The 14515-nt window shown below is 54.6% G+C and overlaps 1 long non-coding RNA gene across 1 annotated transcript; it reads right to left on the minus strand.

The window, feature by feature from the left end:
* Positions 1 to 1096: 1096 nt before the first annotated feature.
* LOC107055725 lies at positions 1097 to 9353 on the minus strand. The gene is made up of 3 exons (XR_005840296.2): positions 9132 to 9353; positions 8652 to 8774; positions 1097 to 4508 (listed from the first exon to the last, which is right to left on the minus strand). It is a non-coding gene; the product is annotated as an uncharacterized LOC107055725 (long non-coding RNA).
* Positions 9354 to 14515: the final 5162 nt, after the last annotated feature.

Consider the following 14515-nt stretch of genomic DNA (forward strand, 5'->3'; position numbering starts at 1 on the left):
CTCTGATACATTTGTGACACATGCTGTCTCCCATAGATCTCTGCTCTGCTACAGTCTTTCTTTCCAAGAGTAGAGTAGAGTAGGGTGGAGTGGAGTAGAGTGGTATAGGGGGGAAGGGAAGGGAAGGGAAGGGAAGGGAAGGGAAGGGAAGGGAAGGGATCACTTCTGAGTTATGGGAAGTATTCCCCATGGACTGCCGTATGTTAAGAAACAAAATGGATGCCCTTGAGTATAAGAGACTCCTTACTTTTATCAGGTAACGTAAAACGGTTATTACAAAGTGGATTATCATGCTTTGCTCCTGTGTGGAGGCTTTTACAGTATTATAGTTGTCACTATATGCTTGTTCTGAATGCCCTAAATTAGGATGATCTGTCTGTATAAAGACGTGAACAAGGCAATTTAAAATTATTCCATCAAAGTGCTCCAAATCATCCATTTTGCTCTGCTCTCCTGCAAAGAAAAAATACTAGATCCACCTTAGCAATTTGAAATCTCGACAAGCACAACTAATACCGTGTGGGAGAAATGGCATAGGTGTTAATCGAGTCTGTGTCCTGCCCTAGTATGGAATGTGCATATTTTAAGAATTCTGCTTACTTGCTAAAAGTAGTGAATTCAAACACTTTCCAGATATAAGAAGAAAAACTTTTAAGTGGTCTTTTGATTGAACAGATCTGAGTTTAATGATAAAGCTTGAGAAGGATATCTTGCAAGTAGGATAGGACACTGAAGAAGGAGTATAAAGGACTTTTAGAAACGAATCCATAGAAATTTCTGTAAGTAGTACAGTAGAGTATGTGGGCAGATTTCAAAGCAGAAGTTTTGAAGTATTTTCTTGAAGACTGTTTCGCTGCGTAGTTAGAACGTACAACTATTGTAATGCCATCTATGGTTGTCTAGGACAGTGGTCTCTAAATGTTTTTAATTGTGCACGCCTATCAGTAAGAAGTTTTTAAGCATGCAACTCCCAACGTATGTACATTTATTTACTGCTAAGTATATCATTGCGCCACTGTAAATATGTACGTATTGTACTTACCTTGTAAGTGTAAATACACATGCATTTACATTAAAAAACATACAAAAATAGAAATGAAGATGAAATAATGTTTTATTTCTTAATAATGCAAAAAAATTGTTATCACAAACATATTAATAATACTGGTGAGAGCAGTGTGATTGAATACGGTTCATTATTTTTGAGAATCTCTGTTTAACACTGTGTGACCCAATGATTCAAAGGTGTGGCTGTAATTTCACTTTATTTCCGTGCTTAGTTTTAATGGATACCTCACAAATATTAAAATGGAAGAAGAGCATCTTTGTATGCAGGTACTAAATCACGGTACTCATTTTTTTCAATTCCATCCAGCATTTATGTACAGGTTTTTTTGCTGAAATTCAGCTAATAATTCCCTTCTTCCGCAGTGTAAATTGGTTGTTCTTGCCTACTAACCACAGAATCACACAGAATCACAGAACTGTAGGGGTTGGAAGGTACTCCTAGAGATCAATGAGTCCAACTGCTCTGCTAAAACAGGTTCCCTACAGCAGGTCACACAGATAGGTGTCCAGATGGGTCTTGAATATCTCCAGGAAAAGGGACACCATAACATCTCAGGGCAACCTGATCCAGTGCTCCGTCACTCTGACACTCATTAAGCTCTTCCTCGCGTTAACACGGAACTTCCTGTGGTCCACAGGAAGTGGACGCATACAAAAGTAATACCCATTCCCCCGTACTTTCCTCATATTTCCATTCAGCTCTCCGTGGATGCATAAACTATGAGGATGACATCACCTTACTACATTCTTGTGTTTATTAGATTGTCCGTTGTGATCCCATGCCCTTTCTTCATTAAGTAGAGGAAAAGCCAAAGCAAAGCAAGAACCAGGAATAAAAAAAAACGTCATTGACACTTAAGCCCTTACAAGATGCTCCCATGTTGTACCTGACTTGTGGGAAAGTACCTGGCTGCTTCATTCTTATATGAACACTTTGATATGCTATTGACATGATTCGGTGGGTTGACGGTTAGACTAGCTGCTCTAATGGTCTTTCCAACCTTCATAATTCTATGATTCTGTATAAGGTGTTAATTGAAACGGCATATCAAAATAAGCAATATTTTGTTAAGCTCAGAATCCCACCATGTCACATCACATGCATCACTACACTTACAGCACAGATCCTAGAATCATGGAACCACCAAGGTTGGGAAAGAGCTCCAAGATCATCTAGTCAAACCTTGAGAAGTAAGTTTCATGCATGAAAACAGTTTCGTTTTGTTTTTATTAAAGGAAGGTACACACATCATAGATTAAAAAGGGAAAGCGATCACATAACAGTGGTGTGCTGTAGCACTTCAAATGCTATTCACTTCTACTAACTGGACAGTATTGCATTTTAACATCTTTAACAAACAGATTCAAAACCCACCGAAACTTTTCCTCTGGAAGGTTTTTAAAATGGTTTAGAAAACTGTTTCCAAGTTTCTGTATGTGTACAGATATGTACAGATATGTATAGATATGAGGTATTACAGGCAGCATATCACTTTCAGCAGGAAAATCACAGAATCTCCACAGCATAACATCCTTTCGAAAAAGCACATACTTTCTCACTCATTGTTAAAATGGCACTTTCTTTCATGCGCTCTTGTGAATATATTTTCTCTGTCTTTTCTTCACGAAACAGAATTCTATAGAAACAGAATCTAGGAAATACCAGAAGCAGAAATGCGTTAGAAACATTTGTACTTTTCATCCAGCTTGAATAGCAACCCTCCCATACCATATAATTTATTCTGGTACTTGCTGCTTCAAATCCTCCATAATGTTATCTGTGTATGCGCTGACAAAGAAATTCATTTTAGTTAGTTGTGCTATTGCTTTCTGTATGGAAGTTGTAGCCAGATGGGGGTCGGCCCCTTCTACCAGCTAGCTAGTGATAGGCCGAGTGGGGGGGGAGGCAGAGGCAGAGGCAGAGGCAGAGGCAGAGGCAGAGGCAGAGGCAGAGGCAGAGGCAGAGGCAGAGGCAGAGGAGGAGCCGCGAGGAGGAGGGGAGAAGCCGTTGCCGCGGCGACGCGCGGCTCGGGCGGGCGCTGTGCGGTGGCAGTGACGCACGGCTCTGCGCGCGCCCTGGAGACGCGTGAACGCGCGAGCGTCCTCCGGCCGGCCCCTTCCTCGTCGTCCTCGTCGTCCTCGTCGTCCTCGCAAATGCGGACTCAGAGCAAAGCAGCTCCCTTTGGCACGGGGAGGAGCGCCGCTAACTCGACCACGCTCGCTCCCGTGAGGCGGCTCGCTTGCCGGCGATCTCCGACGGACGGCTCGCTAGGAGGTACGCCGCCCGTTAGAACGCGTGCCGTTGCTACCGGCTTTCTTTCCGCGACGCCGCTAAGCACGCCTGCGTCCAGTCGGCGCGTACTCGCGTACCGCTGGCGGCCTCTTCCCGCGGCGCCGCCCGCGTTGGCGACGCGGTGCCCGATGCCGGAGTGAAGCCAGCGGTTCACTGCTGTGGCGCCGCCTGCCGGAAGGGCCGGAAAGCGCACCCGGAGCCGACCCGCCGCCGCGCTGCCAGGTGGGGAAACGGGGCGGGCGGGAAGCGCTTCGAGCCGAGTAGCCCCGGGCTCTCCCGTCCTCCCGAGTGCCGGCAGTGCCTCCGTCGTGAACGCGATCGGCAGCTTTCGTCGGTGCCCTTTTCCCGTCTGCTTTTCCCGTGGCGGTGGCGGTGAATCGAGAGAGGAAGCGGTCCTGGGGCACGGCTCGGGGCTCTCAGGGCTTCCTTGGAGTTGCTGGGAGCGTCTGCTGTTAGCAGCAGTTGCTGCGGGAACTCTCCCGTGCTTTCAGCACTCGACCTCCGTTGTACTCTTGAGGGCTTCACCCGACGGCTGCGGGCTGCGGGCTGTGGATGCGATGGCAGTGGATGCAAGTGAGCAGTCCCGTGAGAAGCTCCTTGTTTGCCAAGTTCCTGCCGTGAGGCTGTAGGACCGAGGCCCTCTTTAGCGCACCGCTACAGAGCCATAGGAATCTGGGATGCTTCTGCACACGTACGGCTTGCTGTGCTCTGATGTTAGCAATGGAGGCGGGGATTTGGGATTTGGGATTTGGGATTGGGGATTTGGGATATGGGATTTGGGATTTGGCCTTTGGCTTTTGGCCTTTGGCCTTTGGCCGGGGAGGAGATGGATAGCGATGGCTGGAGGTTCTCTTCCCTTCAGGAAAGAAGCTCCTGCTCTGGCTCCGCCAAGGCTTTGCTTCTCTCCTAGAAAGAAGCCATTCCAGACGTTTGGGCTGCTGCTGCGTAATCTCTCCTTGGAATGCTGGGGACATCACACCCGAAATGCTTGGGCGTTTGCTTTGTTGTTCAACAGACGCCTGCAGTTCCCGTTCTGGCAGCGGCTCGGTGCAAGCGCAGGCCCAAGGGAGATGTCAGCTGCGGAGACGTGCCCTTCCTCCACAGCACGGGAAAGCAAGTCGGGGAGAAGAGCTGCAGGCAGCTGAACCTGTAAGTGGAGCGTGTCAGATAATTTGGCCAGTATTGGCAAAGGAGTAACTGACAGCCGAAAGAAAATAAATAGGGGAGGGGCGGGCTGAAAGAAACAAGCAGAACCGCACAAGTTGCCAGAAAACAACTTGGGCTTATACTTCTTTTGACCTAGATATGAGAAAATGGAACTGAGAGACCCTGCGAAGGAGGAGATCCCTGAGAAAAAGCGCAACACCAGCCAGAAGCTCAGCCTCGGATACCTGCACATGGCCGTCAGACAGAAGACGGGCATGAAGACGAGAGCAGGGTCAGACCCTAAAGAACAGCAAGGCCACCTTGGCTATGGAGCAGACAGTGGACCTGAAATTGCAACAAGAAACAGGTACACACACACACTCACACTCAGGGGAGAAACCCCTTCACCAGGGGCTTCTACCCCACGCACGGGGTCCCCTCCTCAGCCGGAGGGCACCCCAGTTCCACCCGCACGCAAGGGGAACCCTTGAAAACTTCAGGGCTAAGCCCCATCTCACCTCCACGCACGGGGTCCCCTCCTCAGCCGGAGGGCACCCCAGTTTCACCCACATGCAAGGGGAACCCTTGAAAACTTCAGGGCTAAGCCCCATCTCACCTCCACGCACGGGGTCCTCTCCTCAGCCGGAGGGCACCCCAGTTTGACCCGCACGCAAGGGGAACCCTTGAAAACTTCAGGGCTAAGCCCCATCTCACCTCCACGCACGGGGTCCTCTCCTCAGCCGGAGGGCACCCCAGTTTGACCTGCATGCAAGGGGAACCCTTGAAAACTTCAGGGCTAAGCCCCATCTCACCTCCACGCACGGGGTCCCCTCCTCAGCCGGAGGGCACCCCATTTCCACCCGCACGCAAGGGGAACCCTCGAAAACTTCAGGGCTAAGCCCCATCTCACCTCCACGCACGGGGTCCCCTCCTCAGCCGGAGGGCACCCCAGTTTGACCTGCATGCAAGGGGAACCCTTGAAAACTTCAGGGCTAAGCCCCATCTCACCCGCACGCACGGGGTCCCCTCCTCAGCCGGAGGGCACCCCAGTTTCACCCACATGCAAGGGGAACCCTTGAAAACTTCAGGGCTAAGCCCCATCTCACCTCCACGCACGGGGTCCTCTCCTCAGCCGGAGGGCACCCCAGTTCTACTTGCAAACAAGGGGAACCCTTGAAAACTTCAGGGCTAAGCCCCATCTCACCTCCACGCACGGGGTCCTCTCCTCAGCTGGAGGGCACCCCAGTTTGACACACACGCAAGGGGAACCCTTGAAAACTTCAGGGCTAAGCCCCATCTCACCTCCACGCACGGGGTCCTCTCCTCAGCCGGAGGGCACCCTAGTTTCACCCACATGCAAGGGGAACCCTAGAAAACTTCAGGGCTAAGCCCCATCTCACTTCCACGCACGGGGTCCTCTCCTCAGCCGGAGGGCACCCCAGTTTCACCCACATGCAAGGGGAACCCTTGAAAACTTCAGGGCTAAGCCCCATCTCACCTCCACGCACGGGGTCCCCTCCTCAGCCGGAGGGCACCCCAGTTTGACCCGCACGCAAGGGGAACCCTTGAAAACTTCAGGGCTAAGCCCCATCTCACCTCCACGCACGGGGTCCCCTCCTCAGCCGGAGGGCACCCCAGTTTCACCCACATGCAAGGGGAACCCTTGAAAACTTCAGGGCTAAGCCCCATCTCACCTCCACGCACGGGGTCCTCTCCTCAGCCGGAGGGCACCCCAGTTTGACCCGCATGCAAGGGGAACCCTTGAAAACTTCAGGGCTAAGCCCCATCTCACCTCCACTCACGGGGTCCTCTCCTCAGCCGGAGGGCACCCCAGTTTGACCCGCACGCAAGGGGAACCCTTGAAAACTTCAGGGCTAAGCCCCATCTCACCTCCACGCACGGGGTCCCCTCCTCAGCCGGAGGGCACCCCAGTTTCACCCACATGCAAGGGGAACCCTTGAAAACTTCAGGGCTAAGCCCCATCTCACCTCCACGCACGGGGTCCCCTCCTCAGCCGGAGGGCACCCCAGTTTTACCCACATGCAAGGGGAACCCTTGAAAACTTCAGGGCTAAGCCCCATCTCACCTCCACGCACGGGGTCCCCTCCTCAGCCGGAGGGCACCCCAGTTTCACCCACATGCAAGGGGAACCCTTGAAAACTTCAGGGCTAAGCCCCATCTCACCTCCACGCACGGGGTCCTCTCCTCAGCCGGAGGGCACCCCAGTTTGACCCGCACGCAAGGGGAACCCTTGAAAACTTCAGGGCTAAGCCCCATCTCACCTCCACGCACGGGGTCCTCTCCTCAGCCGGAGGGCACCCCAGTTTGACCTGCATGCAAGGGGAACCCTTGAAAACTTCAGGGCTAAGCCCCATCTCACCTCCACGCACGGGGTCCCCTCCTCAGCCGGAGGGCACCCCATTTCCACCCGCACGCAAGGGGAACCCTCGAAAACTTCAGGGCTAAGCCCCATCTCACCTCCACGCACGGGGTCCCCTCCTCAGCCGGAGGGCACCCCAGTTTGACCTGCATGCAAGGGGAACCCTTGAAAACTTCAGGGCTAAGCCCCATCTCACCCGCACGCACGGGGTCCCCTCCTCAGCCGGAGGGCACCCCAGTTTCACCCACATGCAAGGGGAACCCTTGAAAACTTCAGGGCTAAGCCCCATCTCACCTCCACGCACGGGGTCCTCTCCTCAGCCGGAGGGCACCCCAGTTCTACTTGCAAACAAGGGGAACCCTTGAAAACTTCAGGGCTAAGCCCCATCTCACCTCCACGCACGGGGTCCTCTCCTCAGCTGGAGGGCACCCCAGTTTGACACACACGCAAGGGGAACCCTTGAAAACTTCAGGGCTAAGCCCCATCTCACCTCCACGCACGGGGTCCTCTCCTCAGCCGGAGGGCACCCTAGTTTCACCCACATGCAAGGGGAACCCTAGAAAACTTCAGGGCTAAGCCCCATCTCACTTCCACGCACGGGGTCCTCTCCTCAGCCGGAGGGCACCCCAGTTTCACCCACATGCAAGGGGAACCCTTGAAAACTTCAGGGCTAAGCCCCATCTCACCTCCACGCACGGGGTCCCCTCCTCAGCCGGAGGGCACCCCAGTTTGACCCGCACGCAAGGGGAACCCTTGAAAACTTCAGGGCTAAGCCCCATCTCACCTCCACGCACGGGGTCCCCTCCTCAGCCGGAGGGCACCCCAGTTTCACCCACATGCAAGGGGAACCCTTGAAAACTTCAGGGCTAAGCCCCATCTCACCTCCACGCACGGGGTCCTCTCCTCAGCCGGAGGGCACCCCAGTTTGACCCGCATGCAAGGGGAACCCTTGAAAACTTCAGGGCTAAGCCCCATCTCACCTCCACTCACGGGGTCCTCTCCTCAGCCGGAGGGCACCCCAGTTTGACCCGCACGCAAGGGGAACCCTTGAAAACTTCAGGGCTAAGCCCCATCTCACCTCCACGCACGGGGTCCCCTCCTCAGCCGGAGGGCACCCCAGTTTCACCCACATGCAAGGGGAACCCTTGAAAACTTCAGGGCTAAGCCCCATCTCACCTCCACGCACGGGGTCCTCTCCTCAGTCGGAGGGCACCCCAGTTCTACTTGCAAACAAGGGGAACCCTTGAAAACTTCAGGGCTAAGCCCCATCTCACTTCCACGCACGGGGTCCCCTCCTCAGCCGGAGGGCACCCCAGTTTCACCCACATGCAAGGGGAACCCTTGAAAACTTCAGGGCTAAGCCCCATCTCACTTCCACGCACGGGGTCCCCTCCTCAGCCGGAGGGCACCCCAGTTCCACCCGCACGCAAGGGGAACCCTTGAAAACTTCAGGGCTAAGCCCCATCTCACTGGCACGCACGGGGTCCTCTCCTCAGCCGGAGGGCACCCCAGTTTGACCCGCACGCAAGGGGAACCCTTGAAAACTTCAGGGCTAAGCCCCATCTCACCTCCACGCACGGGGTCCCCTCCTCAGCCGGAGGGCACCCCAGTTTCACCCACATGCAAGGGGAACCCTTGAAAACTTCAGGGCTAAGCCCCATCTCACCTCCACGCACGGGGTCCTCTCCTCAGACGGAGGGCACCCCAGTTTGACCCGCACGCAAGGGGAACCCTTGAAAACTTCAGGGCTAAGCCCCATCTCACCTCCACGCACGGGGTCCCCTCCTCAGCCGGAGGGCACCCCTCTCCCCACATCCTTTCTTTTTTCCTCTGCAGGCTGCTCTTCATTAACATCCGTCGTTGCCGTCATCCTCCCTACGGCTTCTCCTGTAAGAAGATGTGGAAGAAGAGAAACTGAGCACAAAGCTGCCACCATATGTGCAAAAACCCCTGCAGAATAAAAAGTCCTGCTCAGCAGAGTTGTCCCGCTCCTCTTTGCACCCCGGGAAGCAGGCTGGAGGGGATTGGGCTCTGGGTGTTGCACCCCACCTGAGCGAGAACGTATGTCGTTCCCAAGGGCAGCCCCCAGCCCTGCAGCACCACCCTGGGAAGCCTCAGCTTCAGCCAGGAGCTGGGGGACACACAGGGGCTCAAGTGCTGAGCGGGGCCCAGGGGAAGCGTGAAGTGGGTTGGGAGCACTGCGGGGTTGCACCACCTGCCGGGGAGCACCGACACTGCGCTTACCGGAACGGAGAGCTTCACGCTGTTGGGCAGCTTCTGGCGTTTCTTGCTCACAACCTCCAGCAGAAGCCAGCTGCATCGCTGCACCTTCACTGCCGGTGGAGGAGGGCAGGCAAGGTGCAGCTGCCCCCAGGATGCCGTGTCCCCAGGCACCCCTACCCCCGCGGGAGCAGGGAGGTGCCCACAGCAGGAAGCAGCACCGGGACCCCAAGTCCTGTTAGGAAGGAAGTGCTGCTGCGCCACCAGCCCTGCACCACTGCTCCCCCTACCTGTCCGTTCCCATTACAGCCGCTCCGTCCTCCTGGAGAGCAGTAGGCGAGTGTCTTCAGCGCTGCGAGACCAGAACAAAGCTGCAGGGTGGAGGTGGGGGCGGGGTTGGGAACCTGGCACCGGGCACCCCGTCACCCCGCACACAGGAGGAGGGGTGCGGGAAGTGCTTTTGTCGTCTATCTAGCACCCAGCCTCAGCCACAAACGCTGGAGACGCGAGGACAGGGCTCACGTCCAGGCCGTCGAGGTGCTTAGGACTTGAGCTCTGAGTGCAGATTCCCTTACAAGCACTATCTCCTTAGATGTCACCTCATATAGCATCTTCCGGGCGAAGAAGGATGCTGTGGAAAACCTGCAAGGCCCTTTCTAGGGGAATGGTGTCATCTGGTCTCTCTGATACATTTGTGACACATGCTGTCTCCCATAGATCTCTGCTCTGCTACAGTCTTTCTTTCCAAGAGTAGAGTAGAGTAGGGTGGAGTGGAGTAGAGTGGTATAGGGGGGAAGGGAAGGGAAGGGAAGAGAAGGGAAGGGAAGGGAAGGGAAGGGAAGGGAAGGGAAGGGAAGGGAAGGGAAGGGAAGGGAAGGGAAGGGAAGGGAAGGGAAGGGAAGGGAAGGGAAGGGAAGGGAAGGGAAGGGAAGGGAAGGGAAGGGAAGGGAGTCGGGAGGCACCTACTGGGCTAACAAAAGTGAAAGTATATTATTAAGTGCGTTGACAAGCTTGGAGAGTGACAGACACCGGGCACCAGCCACCTTGCTAGGAAGCCTCTTCCAGTGTTTGAAAACGCTCACGTTCAAGAAAGTTTTCTGTGGTGGTACACCGGTAGGAAATCTCTATCCATGAAGCTGTGCAAGCAGTGCTCCATGGCCAGAGCCAGGATACCTGTGCACAGCGTTACCCAACATGTCCTCTGCAAAGGCATCACTCGTTTCAGTCCACGAAGCGTATCGTGTTGCACTGTCACTTAGAACTTCCGTCAAAGGTGCAAAGAAGCATTTTTTTGCACAGGTCTTCCTCGTCCAAAAGAGTTTTACCATCTAAGATTGAGAACACAATCTGCCTTAGTGAGCCTTCAGTACACCTGAGCCAGGTTTGGAGCTCTCTCTTCTGCCAATGCGATGCTGGAGCACTTTCACCTCAGATTAATTCCAAAGTGATACTCCTCCAAAAGTCATGCAAGCCTTTTAAAATATTGCAGTGGGAATGTCCAGAATGGGCAACTGCCTCCTCTCTTCATCCTTTTTTGTAAAACAATGGAGTGAACCAAGCACCGTCAGCTTCTCACTGCCTGCTTTTTCTTTCTGAAAGAGGTGTGTGCCTCCAGTTTCTCACTGCGGTGATTTCTGCAGCAGCTAGATATACACATCTCTGACAATCCCACTAGGCATCTGCTCACAGCTTCAGGGAGTAGGTGCCTATTAAGCCAGACCAAAAGCACACAGGACCAAAAGCACACAAAGTACACATGTAGCCGCTGGCCTTTCTGCACACTTGACTCCTACGTGCTAGGGACACGGGAAACAGCAGATATTCACTCCCGTCTTCAAGACAGCCGATCTCATGACAGGCTTCTTGCGGTCCATCTTGTAGTTGAGGCCTCTTCTCTGTAAGGCTCGACAAACAAACTCTGGCACGCAGACGTTGCCGCAGCAGCGTGCAACGCTGGCCTGGCCTGCCACAAGGAGCAACGGGGACGTGAAATTTCTTCTACTCTGAGCACAGCATGGCACATTTTGTCTGTAGGGAATGGCTGAGACAGGCATTTTTTGCAGTGTTCCAACTGTGTTTCAAGTTTCCTGGCTTCCAGGGACTTGTTCTCAGCCCTCTTAACTTTCTACTGGCATGACTGCAGAGAGAAAGCGTTACTTCTGTCGTGATTTCTTTTACCCTGTTCTCTCCGTTCGTGGCCTTGCTCCATATGAGGGGGAGGAAAGAAGAAAATGCCACCGGGGGCTAAATCAGCTCCTGTCGCGTGCAACGTGATTCACTGCAAACTGACCTCTCACCAGCATTTCCCACTAAACCACGTTCTTCAGTACAACGTCTAAACGTTTCTTGAACGCCTCCAGGGATGATGACTCCACCACCTCCCTGGGCAGCTCATTCCAGCACCGGACCACCCTCTCAAAGAAGAAGCGTTTCCTAACGTCCAACCTGAATCTCCCCGGGTACGGCTTGAGGCCGTTCCCTCTAGTCCTACTGCTAGTGACATGGCAGAAGAGGCCAACCCCCAGCTCACCACAACCTCCCTTCAGGTAGGTGCAGAGCACGATATGGTCTCCCCTGAGCCTCCTCCAGGCTGAAGAATCCCAGCTTCCTGAGCTTACGAGTCTCCTCATAAGACTTGTGCTCCAGACCCCTCACCAGCTTCGTTGCCCTTCTCTGGACACGCTCCAGGGCCTCCATGTCTTTCCTGCCGTGAGGGGCCCAAAACCGAGCACAGCACTCCAGGTGCAGCCTCACCAGAGCTCAGTGCAGAGGGATGATCACTTCCCTGCTCCTGCTGGCACTGCCACTCCTGATACAAGCCGGGATGCCACTGGCCCTCTCGGCCACCTCAGCTGAGCATCGACCAACACCCCCAGGTCTGTTTCCTCTCCGCGGTCTTCCAGCCACTCTGCCCCAAGCCTGCCCCAAACCCACCCTGCCTGTAGCGTTGCCTGGGGCTCTTACGGCCAATGTGCAGGACCAAGGATTTCCTTCGTGTGGCCTCACCTCACCCCACAGAGCTGGGACGTGCCGGGCTGGATGAGTGCAGATCCCGGTCCTTCTCGCTGACATCCTTCGTTTGAAAAGGGAGGAGTTGATGAGCGGCTTCCTGACGGGATTGCCTTTCGCTTCACAGCTGGCTCTGGAGGGGGCCTCTTTGCCTCTTACTACCACTAGATGGTAGCCTTAGCGAGCATTTCCCCTTACTCTGGGAAGACTGCAACGCTTCTGAACCGATCAAGTCTGCACTGTTCTCACAACACGTACAGTGCCAGGTTGCTGCTGCTGGCTGCTGGCTGCTGGCTGCTGCCTGCTGGCTGCTGCCTGCTGGCTGCTGCCTGCTGGCTGCTACTAACGGCTGACTCAAGTGAACAAAGCTGAAGGTGCGTTCAGTATATCAAGCCCGGTTCAAACGCAAGTATTCACAGAATCACAGCACGGCTTCAGTGGGAAGGGACCTCAAAGCCCACCCACTTCCAACCCCACTGCCATGGGCAGCTCTGCCGCCCACCACGTCAGGCTGCCCAGGGCCCCATCCGACCGGGCCTTGGACACCTCCAGGGACGGGGCACCCACATCTTCTCTGGGCAGCCTGTGCCACTGCCTCACTGCCTGAGAGTGAAACATTGCTTCACAACGTCTAATCAAAACCTACCTTCTCTTCCTTTCAAGAAAACAAATAAACATAGACATAAACATAAAAATTGCCCCTCCCTGTCCTGTCGCTACACTCCGATAACGAGTCCCTCTGCATCTTTCCGGTAGCTCCTGGAAGGCCACAGTGAGAAGGCCGGAGCCTTCCCTTCTCTAAGCTAAATAACCCCAGCTCTCTCCGACTTTCTGCACAGCAGAGGTGCTCCAGCCATCTGACCACCTTCTTGGCCTTCTCTGGACTCCCTTCAAACAGTTTCACATCTTTCCTCGTGCTGGGGTCCCAGGGCTGAAAACAGTGCAGTAGGTGAGGTCTGACACAAGAGGAGCAGAAGGGGACAAGAAGCTCCCTCGGCCTACTGGCTACATCTCATCTCCTGTCCCGCTGACGGTCTTGGGTGCTTTGCAACCCCTCTCACAGATCCCAGTTTCACAGAGTAGCTTCTGGGGAATGGCTCGGTGCAGCTGTTTCAAGAAAAAGCCTGTGCGAGGCCAGCGTCAACATAGTGCTGGCCAGGCCTCTGCTCCACACACAGACATCACGGCACCACCATCGCTAGCGCTTCTGCTGCGTGCTGTGCTTCTGACCACTCTTCTGACCACTCAGCTTCCCGGACAGCCATGCCAAGACTTCCTGCATCGCTGAGACAGCACGCTTGCTTAACAGTCGCATGTCTCTGGCTCGTTCTCTGGAGACTGCTCACATGAGAGGAATGCTCTATTTAGCTGTGGTGACAGAACCACTACAGCACAACGGAGAGCGCCGGCAAGAATCTGCCAAACCCTCTCTGTACATACAGACAGGGAGCACAGAAGCTGAAGCAAACAAAACCCACCTATTCCTCCCTTCTTCCTCCTGCACTCCTGCAGTGAGTGGTGGAAGAGCCGGAGGTGATGGAGTGCACTGGGATCAGCTGGGAGGGAGTCCATGGTCTTCGTAGCAGCTCGTGTGGTGCAGTGCTTTAGATCTGTGGCCAGGCCAACGCGGATAACACAGCAGTGTTTCAGTTGAGGCTGAGCAGTGTTTGCACGGCGTCGAGTCCTTCACTGTTTCTCACTGCCTCTCCAGCGTACAGACTGAGGTGTGCAAGAGGTGGGAAGGGCACACGAGTAGCTCATGGGATCATCACAGAATCACAGAATGGCTTGGCTTGCAAGGACCCTCAAGGATCACCACGCCCCAGCTCCCCTGCCGCAGGCAGGGCCTCCAACCTCCAGATCTAATACTAGACCAGGCTGCCCAGGGCCCCATCCAGCCCGGCCTTGAACACCCCCAGGGACGGAGCATCCACAAGCTCTCTGGGCAGCCTGTTCCAGCACCTCAGCACCCTCTCGGTAAAGAACTTCTCCCTGATAGCCAACCTAAATCTTCCCTCCTTCCATTTCAAACCGATTCCACTTGGCCTGCCGTTATCTACCCTTGTAAACAGTTGACTCCCCAGGAGACCAGGATACCACTTGCTTTCCGAGCTGCAAGAGCACGCTGCTGGCTCACGTTCTGCTTTTCATCCACCAGGACCCCCAGGCCCTTCTCTGCAGGGCAACTCTCAAGGGCTGCTCCTCCCCGTCCCTATACATGTCCGCAATGCCTCTGGCCCAAGTGCAAAACCTTGCACTTTGCTGTATTCAAACTCATTAGGTTCACCCGCGCCCACCTTTCGAGTCTGATGAGGTCCCTCTGAATGGCATCCCTTCCTTCCATTGCCTCAACCGCACCACTCAGCCTGGTGTCATCAGCAAACTCGCTGAGGGTGCAC

The sequence above is a fragment of the Gallus gallus genome, chromosome 1 (assembly GCF_016699485.2).
Source record: "Gallus gallus isolate bGalGal1 chromosome 1, bGalGal1.mat.broiler.GRCg7b, whole genome shotgun sequence".
NCBI lineage: Eukaryota > Metazoa > Chordata > Aves > Galliformes > Phasianidae > Gallus > Gallus gallus.